Below are 6,623 nucleotides of genomic sequence, written 5' to 3'. Positions count from 1 at the left end.
GAGCCAAACGTGGCATCCTTCTCCCCGTATCCTGCGGCAAGGGGCATTGAGGATTATGAACTCGCGCCCCGACAGCAGCCACGTCTCTACGACAGAGGCCCTACTTATGACGCTCAGCCACAACGAGAACAGCCGCGTTTTTACCCCCGAAGCCCTGTGACTTCTGTGAGGCCGCGGCAAGAACAGCACCGACCCTACTTAAAATCTGGCTTAAAATCCATATAACGGATTTCAGCGCGCAGCAGAGGCACATTACATTCACATGACAACGAACTTTCTCGCCGCCCGCAGCAGGCTAGCATTCGCTTCGAGGAAGATGCTGTCAACCGCGACCCTCCCGTGTGCTACAACTGCGGTTCCACAGTCCATATTGCTCGATATTATCGCCAAGGCCGTCAATCACGAAGGACACCACCGATGTTCTCGCCACCCGGAACCCGTACTTCATATGACTTGCGGACGACCGATTTGCTTCCAATGGACCACTTCTCGCGCGCGACCAGACGCAGCGATTCGCCAGCATCTCAGCGCAGTTTAACGCCACTAAATAACCGCCCCCGTCGCTCTCCGTCCCGTCGGTGCCGTTCTTCCTCACCACCGGCGGGAAACTAGCATCCGCGGCCAATGGGGGTGAGGTCGCCGGACGGTCTTTGGAAGAAATACCTCTGCCTGTTGTGATGCACAAAAACAAAGTGAATGTGTTGATTGACGGAATACCGACCATGGCGTTAGTTGATACATGGAGCAACTGTGTCTGTGATGAGCCTCGCTTTCAAAAACCATCTAGGCCAGCTTGCTCTACAAAACGTCTCTACAGCTTGCTCTCCTTGCGATAATCGCATTCTAAAGAGTTAATGCTTGGCATGATCAGCAAGGCTCTCTGTACATCGGAACGGCAAGCACTGGTACAGGTCCTTGCCAGGCATGAGGCTGCATTCGACTTCGCGCATGGAGATGCACCCCTTCATTTACCGTCGTCCCGCGCTCGTCACCAATAGATACCGGCTCAGCACACCCCATCCACCAGAAGCCCTACCGAGTGTCATCCTCCGAGCGCAAAGTTATTGCAGAGCAAGTCAAGGAGATGATGAACAAAGGTGTCGTTCAAGAGTCGTTTAGCCCATGGGCAGCCCCAGTGATCCTGGTCAGGAAAAAAGATGGCTCCTGGAGATTCTGCGTGGATTACAGACGTCTAAACGCAGTGACAAAGAAGGATGTCTATCCGCTACCACGAATCGATGACGTCATTGATTGCTTACACGCTGCTTCATACTTCTCAACACTTTATTTGCGATCGGGATATTGGCAAATACCTATGGACCCTGCCGACAAGGAAAAGACCGCTTTCATGACTCCAGATGGCCTATTTGAATTTAAGTTATGCCTTTTGGCCTTTGCAATGTTCCTGTCACCTTCGAAAGATTCATGGACACAGTACTACGTGGTCTAAAGTGGGAGATATGCATGTGTTACCTCGATAATGTTGTAATATTTGGCCGCACGTTTGAAGAACATAACGAACGCCTCAGCCTTGTTCTCGACTGCATCGAAAAAGCTGGACTGGTTCTAAACTAAAAAAAAATGTAGGTTTGGCGAACGCCAAACACTGGTCCTGGGACACTTAGTCGACAAGGATGGCGTCAGACCCGATCCTCGCAAGATTGAAGCGGTGAGCGCCTTCAAGCCGCCGCAGTCAGCACGAGAGCTTCGCTCATTCATTGGCCTATGTTCGTAATTCCGTCGTTTTGTTCCCCGGTTTGCCGACATCGTTTACCCATTGACAAGTGTTTTGCGACAAGATGCGGCCTTCAATTGGATACCAGAGTGTGACGCTTCATTCTCTCAATTGAAGTTTATACTAACGTCAGCACCCCTCTTGCGTCACTTCGATCCATCTTGCCTGACTAAAGTTCACACTGATTCTAGTGGAAGCGGGATAGGAGCGCTGCTTGTACAACGTCACAGTGGCGCAGAACATGTTGTCGCATATGCCAGCCGTTGCCTGAGCAAATCTGAACGCAACTATACGGTTATGGAACAAGAATGCCTGGCAGCTGTTTTCGCTGTACAGAAGTTTCGGTGTTATCTTTACGGTAGACCATTCAAGATTATCACCGACCATCATTCTTTATGCTGGCTGGTCGGTTTGCGTGATCCCACCGGTCACCTCGCACGTTGGGCGCTGCGCCTCCAGGAATACGACTTTGTTGTATCGTACAAGAGCGGCCGTCGTCACGCTGACGCAGACTGCCTCTCTCGGATTCCTCTTGCAACTACCGACTGCGATGCTGAGAATTTTGACGGCTGCCTCGCTGCTGTTACTTGTACGTTCCCTGACGCGGCAGACCTTCAGCGAGAACAACGGAATGATCTTACCCTCGATCCGCTTTTTGTTGCCGCCCGTACTTCTCAAGGCAGCGGTCGCTTTACTGTCCGCGATGAGTTGCTCTACAAAACTAATTATTCCGGGCATGGAGCGCATTTTCTGCTTGTTGTCCCCGAGAGTCTCCGCTCCGACGTTCCACGCGCCATGCATGACGATGTGACGTCCGGACATTTCGGCTTCGTCCGAACGCTACACCGCACGCAGGAGCGCTTTTACTGGCCCAAGACGTACGAAACAACCAAGCGCTATGTCGCTAGTTGTGAAACGTGCCAACGTCACAAGCGACCGACCACCGCAGTCCCGGGTCCCCTTCGGCCATCGACACCGCCTAGTACGCCATTCGAGCAAGTAGGCATTCACCTTTTGGGTCCATTCCCGTTATCCAACAACAAGAACCGTTGGATAATTGTCTGCGTCGACCATCTTACACGGTATGCCGAAACTGCAGCCATACCCTCTTGCACCGCTGCTTCCGTGGCGGTCTTCCTGCTGCGTTCCGTGGTCCTTCGTCATGGCCCACCACGTGTCATCATCAGCGACCGCGGTCGCCAGTTCACTGCTGATGCCATTGAAGAGTTACTTCGCTTGTGCACTTCATAGTTCCGGAATTCCACGCCGTATCATCCACAGACCAATGGCTTCGTTGAAAGGACAAACAGAACGCTGACCAACATGCTTGCCATGTACGTCTCCTCCAATCATAAGAACTGGGACGACGTGCTACCCTTCATCACTTACGCATATAATACGGCGAAACACGAAACCACGAAGTATAGCCAATTTTATCTCCTGTATGCAAGGTTACCGCGAAGCCCTCTGGTCACTTTCGTACCCTTAGTTCTGCACAATGACGATTCTGTATGAAAGACTTTGTGTCTCGCCGAAGAAGCCCGTCGAATAGCTCGTCTTCGTACTCTGGCCTCGCAAAGTCGTTCGAAAGAACGATACGACGACCGTCACGTACAAGTATCGTTCGAAAAAGGTGACTTGGTCCTTATTTAGACACCGCAACGCAAGCGTGGATTGTGCCAAAAGCTCTTGCCACAATACTAGTTCAGGCCCATTTGTAGTTGTGGACCGCCTGAGCGAACTCACTTACGTAATAGCTCGCCTCCTGTGCAATGGTTGGCGATCAAGCAGAACTCAGCTGACTCTTATTGCTCGCCTGAAGCCTTTCTACCCTGCTTGTCCATCCTGACTCGCCCCACGGGCTTCGTCTGCTTGCGGGGAAATGTAACGGATACGAAAGGCAGGCACAAAAAGAGAGAAGACGAAGAGAACGAAGAGCTCGAGAGGCCGGACTGCGCTACGATCACGCTCCGATCATCGTCCATCTCCCTGTCAATAAAACCATTTCTTCACAACTCTTCGTAACAATAATATATAAATTCATTATAACAATATTCACTATAGCAGACCCACCATAGTCACAACTTCGCTGGCGTCCATCTTCACAGTAGTGGAAGGGCTCTGAACTTTTTTAACATGCCGATTGGCACCCTTTTAGACAAAAACATCTAAAAAAGTTCTTGAGTTAGACGTTCTGAATGCGTTTACCGTAGACTCTGCGCTTAGGTTATGTTCTGGAAAAAAAATCGAATTTTCAGTCTTTTATTGCGATAGCAATTATATGGACACTGCAAACTGATTTATGCTGTCGGCGTCGCCGTGAGGTTCCGTATAAAGTCGAACGGCGAAAAAATCGTCGCCGCGCGCCGTATGCTGTGGTACAAGTGAAATCTCGCGAGTGCCTTGCGCCTTCACGGAGTGTGAACGCATGGCGGAGAGCAAACGCGACGTCTTGCGAAAGGCCGTGGGGGAATGTGAGGGAGGGAGGGGAGTCTACGTTTAGCTGCGGCAATAATGCGTATCTTGCGACCGGGCGCAAGGGGAACTGGCGACTCAATCTCCCACGCGAAAGGAGGAACGCGGGAAGGCAACGCAAGAGGGAGGAGGGGCGGCTTCTACTCTGCCAACAACTGCGTACTTTGCGCGGCTGTGGGCTGTCGCGCGCATCATCTTGAAAGCGATCTCCACACGGCTCTTACCTTTGTATTCGCTGTGGTTTCGCCGCTCAGTTTCCGTTGAAGTGATAGACCGCACGAACCTTCGCTCGCTGCTGCTACCAGGCTTGCTCCCGCCAGCGTTTTGCCAGTGGTTGTCTGCGGTAATCAAGTGTGATCTATTCGTGTTTGCTTGTGCGCGCTAACACCAAGCTTGTTAATTCGGCTAGTAAGCGAATGTGTCCAAGTTTCCTTTCTTTCTGGGGCTTTACGTGCCAAAACCAGTTCTGATTATGAGGCACGCCGTAGTGGAGGGCTCCAGATTAATTCTGACCACCTGGGGTTCTTGAACGTGGATGTGTCAAAGTTTATGCAGCCGATAAAACTACTACCCTTACTCCGTATAGCTCTGTACTAATTTGCTATCGCGAATGGGCGCAGGTACACAAATCAACCGGTACCCTTCAAAAGTTTCCAGTGACGTGCTGCAGATGGCTGCACAGGAACATAAAGAAGGCGGACAGACCATCGTGCTGCTCTCGCTACAACACTAAGCAGGCGGCGAGAACACAGCGCACACTAAGCTATACTCGGCGCACTCTGCCCCCATTGCAGATCGCTTGCAAAATAGGGCCCGCGTGGCCGCTGCCGGTGAATCCCCCCCCCCCCCCACCGCGGTGCCTTGCGCGCGATGGAAGGTGGCGCGCATTCTCCCGCCTTCCTTCCTTGCGCATTCGAACTAGACCCACCATCATCAACTCACATTCGCACGCTTTCACTCGCACATACAATATACGGAACAGCACGGCGATGCCGAACGCGGAAATGGGCCTGGAGTGTCCATATAATTGCTGTCATAATAATAAATAACCAAGAACCAAACACACACTCACCCTGACTCAATTCATAAGCGGAAGCGCAGTAAAGCTTAAAATACATTTCCTGCCCCGCTTCTCGTGCAAGCACTATTTACGCTGCTCGCAAAATTTGGACACGACGTAATGAGCTACAAAAGCGCTGACATGTTCTCTGTAGCTGTGGTCAACGCTTCATGTCGTCCACCCGATCACGATCTGCGATATCCGTCGAAGCAGTGGTTTACTGAGCCGCACCGAGGCGTCATGCGCAGCCATTGTAAACACGTACCCAATGGAGGCAGTTGGGGCAAGCAATGGACGCGTCACGGCGTGATCGCACATGGCGGCGCCCACGGCATCAGCGTGAAAATTGCCTATAAAATCCTTGAGTGTCCGATAGGCTTGGCTAGCCTAAAGTTAAAGGCCAAAATAATTAACCCCTCGCTGCGAGTGCTCGCCACGTCAGTGCTGATTATTCAATAACTATTCCATTAATATTCGGGGTTGCGAATATTAACTATCCATTCGAGCCCCGAATCGATTAGAAGTATATTCGATTCGGTATTCAAAATTTTTGCATATTCGCGCACCTCTAGGTACTCCGGATGATTTTTCAACTATATATTTGGAAAAGAAACAATAAATTTATTATTATTATTATAGAAGCAAGACGTTCGCGTACAAGGTGTCCTACATTACTGCAAAGCACTTGCCTAAGACACTGCTAGTGAAACGCCACACTGGTGTGCTAATGCATGTAATGGCGAAAATGCGTGGTAGGAAGAGAGATATGAACAGATGTTTCGCCACATAGCTGATTTGATAGAAGTATGGGAGGCGGGGGGGGGGGGGGGGGGGGGAGGCTTCAGAAGTGATATCGCCGAACTTGACCCACAAGAACTGTCACCTGGCCGCATAATACGTCAGTGTTCGAAAACAAGGCTACGAATTTCCTTTGCACATAGCCCAAATTACTGTAAGTGGATTTAGCGTTTCGAGTCCACGTCTGTAGTTGGACGGGTAAAGGCTTGACTCAAGTGACAAGGGCACAGTACTCACGGCGTGCACCTGAGAGCTTTACATACCATAACCTCTTTGAAACAAGAAACTGGGCTATTGCTGTGTGGTTTCAAATATTCTAAAACACATCAGAATGTTCGTTGGGCGTTTGAAATGTCTAGTAGAATATGCTAAACTTCTAAAGCTGACGCAAAAGCAGAGGGTTTGCAGTGAAAGCTGAATAAACAATTGATTGCTCGTGTGTTTTCTTTTTTTTAGAATATACCAAACCTCGTAGAGCCCTTTTCGATGTCAAAATCGCTTATGCGTCAAACAGTACGCGTATTTCATCACTTACCGCGCTTGCGAATTCAACTT

This window comes from Dermacentor silvarum, chromosome 10 (genome assembly GCF_013339745.2).
Source record: "Dermacentor silvarum isolate Dsil-2018 chromosome 10, BIME_Dsil_1.4, whole genome shotgun sequence".
Classification (NCBI taxonomy): Eukaryota; Metazoa; Arthropoda; class Arachnida; order Ixodida; family Ixodidae; genus Dermacentor; species Dermacentor silvarum.
The sequence above is the reverse complement of the archived record's forward strand: the minus strand, read 5'-3'. Positions refer to the sequence as shown.